At 38.3% G+C, this 12,764-nt stretch overlaps 1 protein-coding gene across 1 annotated transcript in view; it reads right to left on the minus strand.

Annotated features, from left to right (window-relative positions):
- EFCAB5 (EF-hand calcium binding domain 5) overlaps positions 1-12,764 on the minus strand; it is a 208,014-nt gene that overhangs the window by 36,944 nt on the left and 158,306 nt on the right. The gene's annotated exons all lie outside the window — the stretch shown is intronic.

Below are 12,764 nucleotides of genomic sequence, written 5' to 3' on the forward strand. Positions count from 1 at the left end.
AATACATACATGCATACATACATACATACATATATACATATCACACAACTGGAATGAACCTCAAAGGCACTAAGACAAATTTATGGCTTTTATTAATCATGCTATTTAAATAATCATAAACACACTCCCCAATTATTCTAAAGAATAAAAATATATCAACATGCAAAAACAAAAACTAAAATGAAAAATAAACACAATTTGCAGTATGCAATTCCCTGGTTCAAAGTCCTACCATATTCAGTGACAGATGACGATATACTTGAGGTAAGCATAGCACAATATATTGAGAAGTTGAATCACTATGTTGTACACCTGAACCTCATGTAACATAGTATGTTAACTATGCTGAAATTTAAAAATTAAAGATAAATAAAAATTAAGAGATGGGGGAAAAGTCCTAGCATATACAGATCCAGTTCATTTTCCAATAATATTTACCCATAACACCACATAGAAATTATTTGCCCTAGTATCTCCATTCTACTCATGGTCCTGACAATGCCTTACACACTTCTGCATCCACATATCTTCTATTTTTTTAATTGTACAATTATGAATTTGCTACCAAACTTAAGCACTTGCAATAACACATCTTCCTCCATGCTCCTACCCTGTTTCATCCCCTGCCCCCCCACAGCCCCACCAATAACCTGCGATTTTGCTTTTGCATTATCTTTCCCTTCCTTTTATTTTCCCAGTAGTGTTATTGTGTGTGTGTTTGTGTGTGCACTTCTAAACAACATGTAGTTTAGTTTGGCCTATTTGTAAATTTCAGGAAAAGGACATCATACTATATATATATATATATATATATATATATATATATATATATATACACATACATACATACATATACACACATATATATGTACATAGATGTGGATGAAGCTAGAACGTATTATACTAAGTGAAATAACTCAATCAGAGAAAGACAAATACCATATGATTACACTTATATGTGGAATTTAAGAAACAAAGCAGATGAACATATGGGAAGAGGAGGAAAAAAGAGAAGAGAGGGAAACAAAACCACAAGAGACTCTTTTTTTTAAAAATACTATTTTATTTATTTATTTTTATTTATTTGATTTTATTTTCATTTTTTAAAATTTACATCCAAATTAGTTAGCATATAGTGCAACAATGATTTCAGGAGTAGATTCCTTAGTGCCCCTTACCCATTTAGTTCATCCCCCCCTCCCACAACCCCTCCAGCAACCCTCTGTTTGTTCTCCATATTTATGAGTCTCTTCTGTTTTGTCCCCCTCCCTATTTTTATATTATTTTTGTGTCCCTTCCCTTATGTTCATCTGTTTTGTCTCTTAAAGTCCTCATATGAGTGAAGTCGTATGATTTTTGTCTTTCTCTGACTGACTAATTTCACTTAGCATAATACCCTCTAGTTCCATCCACGTAGTTGCAAATGGCAAGATTTCTTTTGATTCTTTTTGATTGCTGAGTAATACTCCATTGTATACATACACCACATCTTCTTTATCCATTCATCCATCCATGGACATTTGGGTTCTTTCCATACTGTGGCTGTTGTTGATAGTGCTGCTATAAACACGGGCGTGCATGTGTCCCTTCGAAACAGCACGCCTGTATCCCATGGATAAATGCTTAGTAGTGCAATTGCTGGGTCGTAGGGTAGTTCTATTTTTAGTTTTTTGAGGCACCTCCATACTGTTTTCCAGAGTGACTGCACCAGCTTGCACTGCCACCAACAATGTAAAAGAGATCCTCTTTCTCTGCATCCTCGCCAACATCTGTTGTTGCCTGAGTTGTTAATGTGAGCCATTCTGACAGGTGTAAGGTGGTATCTCATTGTGGTTTTGATTTGGATTTCCCTGATGATGAGTGATGTTGAGCATGTTTTCATGTGTCGGTTGGCCATCTGGATGTCTTCTTTGGAGAAGTGTCTATTCATGTCTTTTGCCCATTTCTTCACTGGATTATTTGTGTTTTGGGTGTTGAGTTTGATAAGTTCTTTATAGATTCTGGATACTAACCCTTTATCTGATACGTCGTTTGCAAATATCTTCTCCCATTCTGTCGATTGCCTTTTAGTTTTGCTGATTTTTTCCTTTGCTGTGCAGAAGCTCCTTATTTTGATGAGGTCCCAGTAGTTCATTTTTGAAAGCCACAGGAGACTCTTCATGATAGAAAACAAACTGAAAGTTGATGGAGGGAAGTGGGTGGGAGATTGGCTCAATGGGTGATGGGCATTAAGGAGGGCACTTGTTTTTTGTTTTTTTTTTAATTTTTTTTAACATTTTATTTATTTTTGAGACAGGGAGAGACAGAGCATAAACAGGGGAGGGTCAGAGAGAGGGAGACACAGAATCTGAAACAGGCTCCGGGCTCTGAGCCGTCAGCACAGAGCCCGACACGGGGCTCAAACTCACAGACCGTGAGATCGTGACCTGAGCCGAAGTCGGCCGCTTAACCGACTGAGCCACCCAGGCGCCCCAGGAGGGCGCTTGTTTTGATGAGCACTGAGTGTTCATATATATATGTGTGCGTGCGTGTATGTGTGTATGTATATATATAGTTTTATGGGACTTATTTTTTTTAAATGTTTTTATTTATTTTTGAGACAGAGAGAGACAGAGCATGAGTAGGGGAGGGGCAGAGAGAGAGGGAGACTTAGAATCTGAAACAGGCTCCAGGCTCTGAGCTGTCAGCACAGAGCCTGATGCGGGGCTCGAACTCATGAATCGCGAGATCATGACCTGAGCCAAAGTCAGACGCTTAACTGACTGAGCCACCCAGGCGCCCCGGGACTTACTTTTTTATTCCACATCATGCTACCATATCCATCCATGTTGTTCCTGTAGCTGTGATTCATTCATTTTCACCACTGTATACTATGTCATTCTGTGTGTATACCACCATTGATTTATTCTCCTGTCAGTGGGCATGTAGGTTGTCTCCAGTGTTTTGCTATACATGTCTTCCGGTATGCATGTGCAAGTTTCTTTGACATTCATTATAAATTAATAAGTCATAGGGTATGTACCCTTCTTGTTTACATTTCAAAATCTCGCCTTCCTGAAGAAGGCTTCCACCATGATATCTCCTTCCTTTGGAAGACAAGCATCTATTCTATACCATATGTTTGACAATTAACAAATACTGCCTATTACTTTTGGTCCTCCTACTGATGAAGGTTTCTCATTTTTGTGGTTGGACTTTTGTTGATTTTTTTCTGAGTTTATACTATTTATTTATTTATAAATTTATTTAAATTTTAGTTAACATACAGTGCAATTTAGTTTCAGGAGTGGAATTCAGTAATTCATCACTTACATACAACACTCAGTGCTCTCATCAAAACAATTTCCCTCCTTAATACCCATCACCCATCGAGTCAATCTCCCACTCACTTCCCTCCATCAACTTTCAGTTTGTTCTCTATCATTAAGTCTTTTGTGGTTTTGTTTCCCCTCTCTTCTCTTTTTTTCCTCCTCTTTCCATATGTTCATCTGCTTTGTTTCTTAAATTCCACAAATGAGTGCAATCATACGGTATTTGTCTTTCTCTGATTGAGTTATTTCATTTAGCATAATACATTCTAGCTTCATCCACATCTTTGCAAATGGCAAGATGTCATTCCTTCTGATGACTAATATTACATTGTATAGATATACACCACATCTTCTTTTTCCATTCATCAGTCAGTGGACATTGGGCACTCTCCATAGTTTGGCTATTGTTGATAATGCTGCTATAAACATTGGTGTGTATGCACCCTTTCAAATCTGTATATTTGTATCCTTTGGGTAAATACCTAATAATGTAATTTTGATAGGGATTGCATTACAAGTGTAGATTGCTTTGGGTAGTATAGACATTTTAACGATGTTCTTCCAATCCATGAGCATGGAATTCTTTTCCATTTCTTTGTGTCCCTTTCAATTTCTTTATACTTTTCAGAGTACAGATCTTTTACCTCTTTAGTTAGGTTTATTCGTAGGTAACATTGTTTTTGATGCAATTGCAAATGGAATAGATTCCTCTATTTCTTTTTCTGCTGCTTCATTATTGGCATATAGAAATGCAACAGATTTCTGCATGTTGATTTTATATCCCGCGACTTTGCTATATTCATGTATTAGTTCTAACAATTTTTGGTGGAGTCTTTCAGGTTTTCTTTTTTTTTTTAATGTTTATTTATTTTTGAGACAGAGAGAGACAGGGTGCGAGTAGGGAAGGGGCAGAGAGAGACGGAGACACAGAATCGGAAGCAGGCTCCAGGATCTGAGCTGTCAGCACAGAGCCTGACGCGGGGCTCGAACTCACGAACCGCGAGATCATGACCTGAGCCGAAGTCGGACACCCAATTGACTGAGCCACCCAGGCGCCCCTTTCAGGTTTTCTACACAGAGTATCATATTATCTGCAAATAGTGAATGTCTGACTTCTCCCTTGCAATTTTTATGCTCTTTATTTCTTTTTGTTGTCTCATTGCTGAGGCTAAGACTCCCAGTACTATGTTAAATAGTAATGGTGAGAGTGGACATCCTTGTCTTGTTCCTGACCATAGGGGAAAGTTTTTCTCATTGAGGATTATATTAGCTGTGGGTCTTTCATACGTGGCTTTGATGATGTTGAGCCATGTTCCATCTATCCCTACTTTGTTGAGGGTTTTTATCAAGCATGGATGGTATATTTTGTCAAATGCTTTTTCTGCATCTGTTGACAGGATCATGTGGTTCTTATCCTTTCTTTTATTAGTGTGGTGTATCATGTTGATTGATTTGCAAATATTGAACCAGCCCTGCATCACAGAAATAAATCCCAGTTGATCATGGTGAATAAGTCTTTTAATGTATTGTTGGGTCCAGTTTGCTAGTATCTTGTTGAGAATTTTTGCATTCGTGTTCATCAGGAAAATTGGCCTGTAATTCTCCTTTTTAGTGCGTCTTTGTCTAGTTTTGGAATCAGGGTAATATTGGCCTCAGAGAATGAATTTGGAAAGTTTTTCTCCCATTTCTATTTTTTGGAACAGTTTGAGAAGAATAGGTATTAACTCTTCTTTAAATGTCTGATAGGATTCCCCTGGGAAGGTATCTAGCCCAGGACTTGTTTGTTGGGACATTTTTGATTACTGGTTCAATTTCTTTGCTGGTTATGGGTCTGTTCAAATTTTGTATTTCTTTCTGTTTCAGTTCTGGTAGTTTGTGAATTTCTAGGAATTTATCCATTTCTTCCCTATTGTCCAGTTCGTTGGCATATAGTTTTTCATAGTGTTCTTTTATTCTCTTATAATTGTATTTCTGTGGTGTTGGTTGTGATCTCTCCGCTTTTGTTTGTGATTTTATCTATTTGGGTCCTTTCTCTTTTCTTTTTGATAGGTCTGGCTAGGGGGTTATCAACTTTGTTTATTCTTTCAAAGAACCAGCTCTTAGTTTTGTTGATCTGTTCTACTTTCTTGTTTGTCTGTTTCTACATCATTTATTTCTGCTCTAATCTTTATTATTTCTCTTCTGCTGGCTTTAGACTTTATTTGCTCTTCCTTTTATAGCAATTAGGTGAAAGGTTATATTGTTGATTTGGGACCTTTCTTGCATCTTGAGATAGGCCTGAATTGTAATATACTTTCTTCTTAGGACTGCCTTTGCTGCATCCCAAAGGGTTTGGACTGTCGTGTTTTCATTTTCATTGGCATCCATGTATTTCTTTATTTCTTCTTTAATTTCCTGGTTAATACATTCATTCTTTAGTAGGATGTTCTTTAACCTCCATGTATTTGAGGGCTTTTCAAATTTTTTCTTGTGGTTGATTTCAAGTTTCATAGTGTTGTGATCTGAAAATATGCACGGTATGATCTCAATCTTTTTGTACTTGTTGAGGACTGGTTTGTGACCCAGTATGTGATTTATTCTGGAGAATGTCCCATGTGCACTAGAGAAGAATGTGTATTCTGCTGCTTTTGGATAAAATGTTCTGAATATATCTGTTAAGTCCATCTGGTTCAGAATGTCATTCACAGCCATTGTTTCCTTGTTGATTTTCTGCTCAGATGATCTGCCCATTTCTGTAAGTGGAGTGTTAAAGTCTTTTAGTATTATTATCAATGAGTTTCTTTATGTTTTTAATTAATTAATTTATATATTTGGGTGTATCAAGTTGGAGGCAGAAATATTTACAATTGTTAGTACTTTGTCTTTAAAATTTTTTTAAATGTTTATTTATTTATTTTGAGAGAAAGAGAGAGAGAAAGTGTGTGTGTGTGTGTGTGTGTGTGTGTGTGTGTGTGTGTGAGATTGGGGGAGGGGTAGAGAGAGAAGGAGACCAATAATCCCAAGCAGGTTCCACACTGTCAGCATAGAGCCTGATGCAGGGCTTGAACTCACAAAGTGTGAGATCATGACCTGAGCCAAAATGAAGACTTGGACACTTAACCGACTGAGTCACCTAGACACCCCTATAATTGTTAGTACTTCTTGATCAATATACCCCGTAATTATGATATAATGTCCTTATTCGTCTCTTGTTATTGTCTTTGTTTTAAAATCCAGTTTTTCTGATATAAGTATGGCTACTCTGGCTTTCTTTTGATGTCCATTAGCATGATAGATGGTTCTCCATCTCCTCACTTTCAATCTGAAGGTGTCTTTAGGTCTAAAATGAGGCTCTTGTAGGAAACATAGATGAGTCTTGTTTTTATCAATGCTGATACCCTCTGTCTTTTGATTGGAGCATTTAGTCCATTTACATTCATAGTGATTTTTGAAAGACATGAATTTAGTGCCATTATTTTACCTGTAGAGTTGTGGAGTCCACCTTAAAATTTCTTGCAGGGCTGGTTTAGTGGTCATGAACTCCTTTAGTTTTTGTTTGTCTGGGAAACTCTTTTTATTTCTCCTATTCTGAATGTCAGCCTTGCCGGATAAAGAATTCCTGGTTGCATATTTTTCCCATTCAGCACGTTGAATATTTCCTCCCACTCCCTTCTGGCATGCCAAGTTTCAGTGGACAGGTCTGCCTCTAACCTTATGTGTCTACCCTTGTAGGTTAAGGAACTTTTGTCCCTAGCTACTTTCAGAATTCTCTCTTTATCTTTGTATTTTCAAATTTCACTATAATATGCCATGGTATTGATCTATTTTTGTTGATTTTGAGTGGCATTCTCTGTGCTTCTTGGACTTGAATGCCTATCTCCTTCCCCAAATTAGGGAAGTTCTCAGCTAAAATTTGTTCAAATAAACCTTCTGCCTCTTTTTGCCACTCTTCTTCTTCTGGGACTCCTATGATATGGATATTGTTTTTGCTTTCTAGAATCACTGAGTTCCCTAAGTTTCCCTTAGTAATCTATTAGTTTTCTTTCCCTCTTCTTTTCAACTTAATTATTTTCCATAAATTTATCTTCTATATCACTTATTCTCTCCTCTGCTTCTTCAATCCTCATTGTGAATATATCCAGTTGGTTTTGCAATCCCGTTATAGCATTTTTAATTTCAGCCTGACTAGTTTTCAGATATTTGAGCTCTGCAGGAAGGGTTTCTCTGGTGTCTTCTATGTTTTTTTCAAGCCCAGCTAGTAGTCTTATGACTATTGCTCTAAATTCTTTTTCAGATATATTGCTTATATCTATTTTAAGCAAGTCCCTGGCTGTGATTTCTTCTTGACTTTTCTTTTGAGGAGAATTCCTCCCACTTGTCATTTTGGCTAAGTTTCTGTCTTTTGCATGTTTTGAAATCTTGCTATGTTTCCTTCACCTGAGAATAATAATGTATTAAAAAGGGGTCATACACTGTCAAGGGCCTGGCACTTTAGGAAGTTTTTTTGATGTATGCTGTTTACACTCTGCTGTTGCATTTTGGCTGCTCTTTCCCACTTGTCAGTCCTCTACAGAGCTCCTCCTTGCTTACAGTTGGGAGTGTTTGGATATTCAACTAGGCATGCTTTGATTTGTCTGTTAAAATGAGCCTCGCACCTGCCACACTATCTCCTTCCAAACAGGGAGATCCTTCTGCCAGCCCACAGATCGATTTCCTGGGTGCTCCAAATGACCTGACCTCAATACAGCTGTGTTTGAGGAATGAAGAAGGCCCAAGGTCCCCCTACTTCTCCGTCATCTTAACTTCTCCCCTCTAGTGTGAACTTTTGTTAATTTTTGCTCTATCACATCCATTCGTCTTTCTATTACTAGTATCCCAAATTTTGTTTTGGGGAAACTACTCCATTCTCATCTCACTTCGTTTGTTTGAGTAGGATTCCAATCATGGTTCTAGAGATGTAGCATGCATCTCAGGCCTAAACCAGTCAGGACGTTCTATTCCTTCAGGCAGAGTGGTTGGTTTAGTCCAGACTAATGCCAAACTCTTTGCTAGCAAGAGGATATTTTCCTTTTTATTCCCACTGGACTGGAGGATGTGAGATTGTACCTGGACTCAACAAGGGGGAAGGCTGTATGAAGATGAGTCAAAACATAGAAAAGAGCAAGATCAGACTGAAAAAGAAAAAGAAAGAAGCAGACACTTGTCCTCATGTCATTATTTGAACTCCCAAATCTGTGTTCTGAACTAGCCCTGGACTTTTCTATCATATGAACCAATAAAGTTTTTTTTTTTTTTTTTTTTTTTTTGTTTAACCACTCTAGGCTGGGCTTCCTATTACTTGAACTCAAAGGGTCCTAACTGATATAGTCTTGAATTAAATTAACTTGTGGGTTCTTCCTCTTCCATTTCTTCTTCCTCTTCCTCTTCCTCCTCCTCCTCCTCTTTTTATTCTTTTCCCTTCTTGAACAATTAGGTCCTAAAGCCATTGGTGAGGTAAGGCATGGTAAGCGTTTGCTCCTGGTCAAAGTAAGCCCAGTGGCCCAGAATAGGGTAGCAGAAATCCGGTGGGGTAAGGAGGGCATTATTCAGGAAGTGATAGGCATGGGTTGTCAGAGCCTGAGCAGGTGAGGATGTTACCCAGGTGCAAGGGCAATCTCAGCCTATGTGAGTGAAGAGGGTGGCCCTGCAGAGGTGGTTTGGCTTGGGGTATGAGAACCCAAGCAGGATGAAGAGGATACCCACATGGGGTAGATGCCCAACATGGGGTATTAGGCCTGAGAAGAGTGAGAAGGGCATCCAAATGGAAGGACAGTTTGATTTTGGAAGTCAGAACATAAACAGAATGAGGAGGGTGTCTGTGTATAGGGACAGCCCAGCATGGGGAATCAGGACCCAAGCAAAATGAGGTCTTCCAGGTAGGACTTAGCTCAGCATGAGGAATCAGAAGTTTGATTAAGGAGAGCATCTACATGAAAAGGTCCCTTGTCACAGAATGCCAGAACTTAAGGGGATGTATGAGAGGCATCCACGTGAGGTGTGTGTGGGGGGAATCTGTTGTGGGATGTTAGAGCCTGAGCAGAGTAAGGAGGGCAACTGGGGGAAGGGAGATTAATACAGGGTGTTGAGACTTAAGTGTAGTGAGAAGGAAAGAACATCAGTGTGGGGGAGAGGACAGTGTGATGGGAGATTAGTTCCATACAAGAGGACTGATTAGATAAATAAACAAATTTAGGATAATACAAGCAAGAGAGAAGAAGAGAGCTACAAAAAGGGAGAAAACTAGAATGAACTCTGTTACTATTTTGGACTTGGAGGTATGAGTGTGAACTTACAGTTATTTTTTTCTTTACAGATTTTACTTTTAAGTAATCTCTACACCCAATATGGGCCCCAAACCCACAGCCCTGAGATCAAGAGCCACATGCTCCACCAACTGAGCCAGGCAGGTGCCTTGAACTTACAGCTTTTAATATTAATAGATATTTACGGAGATATGTACAGATGTAAATTTTTGTGTACACACACACACACACACACTCCCTATGAGAAACTTGGGAGCAGGGACCTGGAAGCAATGAGCATGTATAGAACCAAGATCTTGGGATGTCTGGGTGGCTCAGTCAGTTAAGCATCCAATTTCGGCTCAGATCATGATCTTATGATTTGTGAGTTCAAGCCCCCACATTGGGTAAGCTGGAGCCCTGCTCTGGGCTCTGCACTCTCTCTCCCTTTCTCTGTGCACCTCATGGGATTCTCTTTCTCTCCCTCTGTCTGCCCCTCACTCACACTCACTCTCTCAAAAATAAACAAATAAATACATAAATAAATAAATTTTTATAATCATTAAAATTGTACATTAAAAAAAAAAGAACCAAGATCTCGGCTTCTAAATACAATTCTCCACTAAAACAAACCAAGGTTCCTTAGAGAAATGGGTGATTCCATGCTGGTAGTAGGAAAGTATAAGATGAATCTAGAACATCTCATTGTGCAAAGCAAGGAAGTACTCAAAGAATGATGGATACATGTTAAAAGGACACAGGAAATATTCTGTCAGTTTCTTAATATAACTAAAAATATATCTACCCTATAGCCCATAAATCATACCACTTGGTATTTATTATAAAAGAAATAAAAACATGTATCTGCACAAAAGATTTGTGCAAGATTGTTTATAGCATCTTTATTCATAATAACCAAGAAATGAAATCAGTCTAAATGACTACCAGTTGAAGAATGGACTAACAACCTATAGTTTATTCATACAACAGAATACTACTCAACAAACAAACAAACAAAATAAGGAAATTGTTGGTACACAAAACAACATGTAAGAATCTCAAGAAAAAAAATGTGCTGAGTGAAAGAAGCCTTACACAAAAGGGTACATACAAATGATTCCATATATATGAACTCAGAGAGATAAAACATATTTGTAGTGGAAAACAACCAGAAGGGTGGTTGTCTTGGGGACTGGGTGGTGGGGATTGAGTGAGAAAGAGGCATGAGGGAACTTAGTGTTCTATATCTTAATAGGGGTATTGGATACACAATCTATGTATTTGCCAAAACTCAGTGAATGTACACTTAAAATTTGTGTTTCATTTGTTTAATTTTACCTCAAAAGAAAAAAAGCTGTTAACATATATTGAATTCTAATTAAAGATACACATGCCGAAGTGTTTAGGGAGGAGTGTATTGGGGTCAGCAATTTATTTTGAAATGTATAAAAAAATAAGAGAAATGGAGGGATAAAGAGATGAATAAATAATTTTTAAAAGTGTAATAAAATGTTAATGATAGAATCTAGGTGATGGATATATAGGTGTTCACTATAAAATTCTCTCAGCTTTGCTGTATGTTTGAAATTTTCATAATAGAATATTGGAGGGAAGGGGAAGACATAAAATTCAGACTGAAAGGACTCCCATTGGTCAAATCTGAGACAATAGGAACATTAAAATAAATAATGATAGGGGCGCCTGGGTGGCTCAGTCGGTTAGGTGTCTGACTTCAGCTCAGGTCACGATCTCACAGTCCGTGGGTTCGAGCCCTGCGTCGGGCTTTGTGCTGATAGCTCAGAGCCTGGAGCCTGCTTCCGATTCTGTGTCTCCCTCTCTCTCTGCCCCTCCCCCGTTCATGCTCTGTCTCTCTCTGTCCCAAAAATAAATAAACGTTAAAAAAAATTTTTTAAATAAATAATGATAGTGTTGGATTACAACATGTTGAATAAAATAGGAAACCATGAATACATATTGTTATAACAAATAAATAAAAAGTTTGATAAGGAAGAGAATGTTTCTGGGGCACCTGGCTGGCTCAGTCAGTAGAGTGTGGGATTCTTAATCTCGGGGTTGTAAATTCAAACCCCACATTGGGTGTAGAGATTACTTAAAAATAAAATATTAAAAAAAAAGGGAATGTTTCTATGATTTCAAAGTACAACCACAAAAAAAAAATGTATTAATTACAAAGGGAGAAAGAGTAATTTTTAAATGGAAGGGACTGGGGCGCCTGGGTGGCGCAGTCAGTTAAGCGTCCGACTTCAGCCAGGTCACGATCTCGCGGTCCGTGAGTTCGAGCCCGGCGTCGGGCTCTGGGCTGATGGCTCGGAGCCTGGAGCCTGTTTCCGATTCTGTGTCTCTCTCTCTGCCCCTCCCCCGTTCATGCTCTGTCTCTCTCTGTCCCAAAAATAAATAAACGTTGAAAAAAAAATTAAAAAAAAATAAATAAATGGAAGGGACTGATAGATACCATCTTTAAAAAATTTTTTTAATTCTAGTATAGTTAGCATACAGTGTTACATTGGTTTCAGGTGCAACATAGTGATTAAACAATTCCATATGTTACTCAGTGCTCATCAAGATAGGTTAGTCTTTTTTTTTTAATTTTTTTTAACATTTATTTATTTTTGAGACAGAGAGAGACAGAGTATGAACGGGGGAGGGTCAGAGAGAGGGAGACACAGAATCTGAAACAGGCTCCAGGCTCTGAGCTGTCAGCACGGAGCCCTACATGGGGCTCGAACTCACGGACCGCGAAATCATGACCTGAGCTGAAGTCGGCCACTTAACCGACTGAGCCACCCAGGCGCCCCAAGATAAGTTAGTCTTTGATGCCCTTCAGCTACTATTTCACCTAGCCATGCCACCCTCCCCCCCACCTCCCCAACCATCTATTTGTTCTCTATAGTTAAGAGTCTGTTTTTCGGCTTGTCTCTCTCTCTTTTCTCCCCTTTGCTTGTTTGTTTTGTTTCTTAAAAATTATGGCTGAATTATTCAGCTATATTAAAGAATGAAATCTTACCATTTGCAACAACATGAATGGAGCTAGAAAGTATAATGCCAAGTGAAATAAGCCCGTCAAAGACAAATACCATAAGATTTCACTTGTTTATCCATTCATCTATCATGGACACTTGTGCTGCTTCCATAGTTTGGCTATTGTAATAATGCTGCAATAAACATAGGGGTG

This window comes from Lynx rufus, unplaced genomic scaffold, assembly GCF_022079265.1.
Source record: "Lynx rufus isolate CCGP_SWC_20201006 ecotype Redwood Valley unplaced genomic scaffold, mLynRuf1.p SCAF_18, whole genome shotgun sequence".
Lineage (NCBI taxonomy): Eukaryota > Metazoa > Chordata > Mammalia > Carnivora > Felidae > Lynx > Lynx rufus.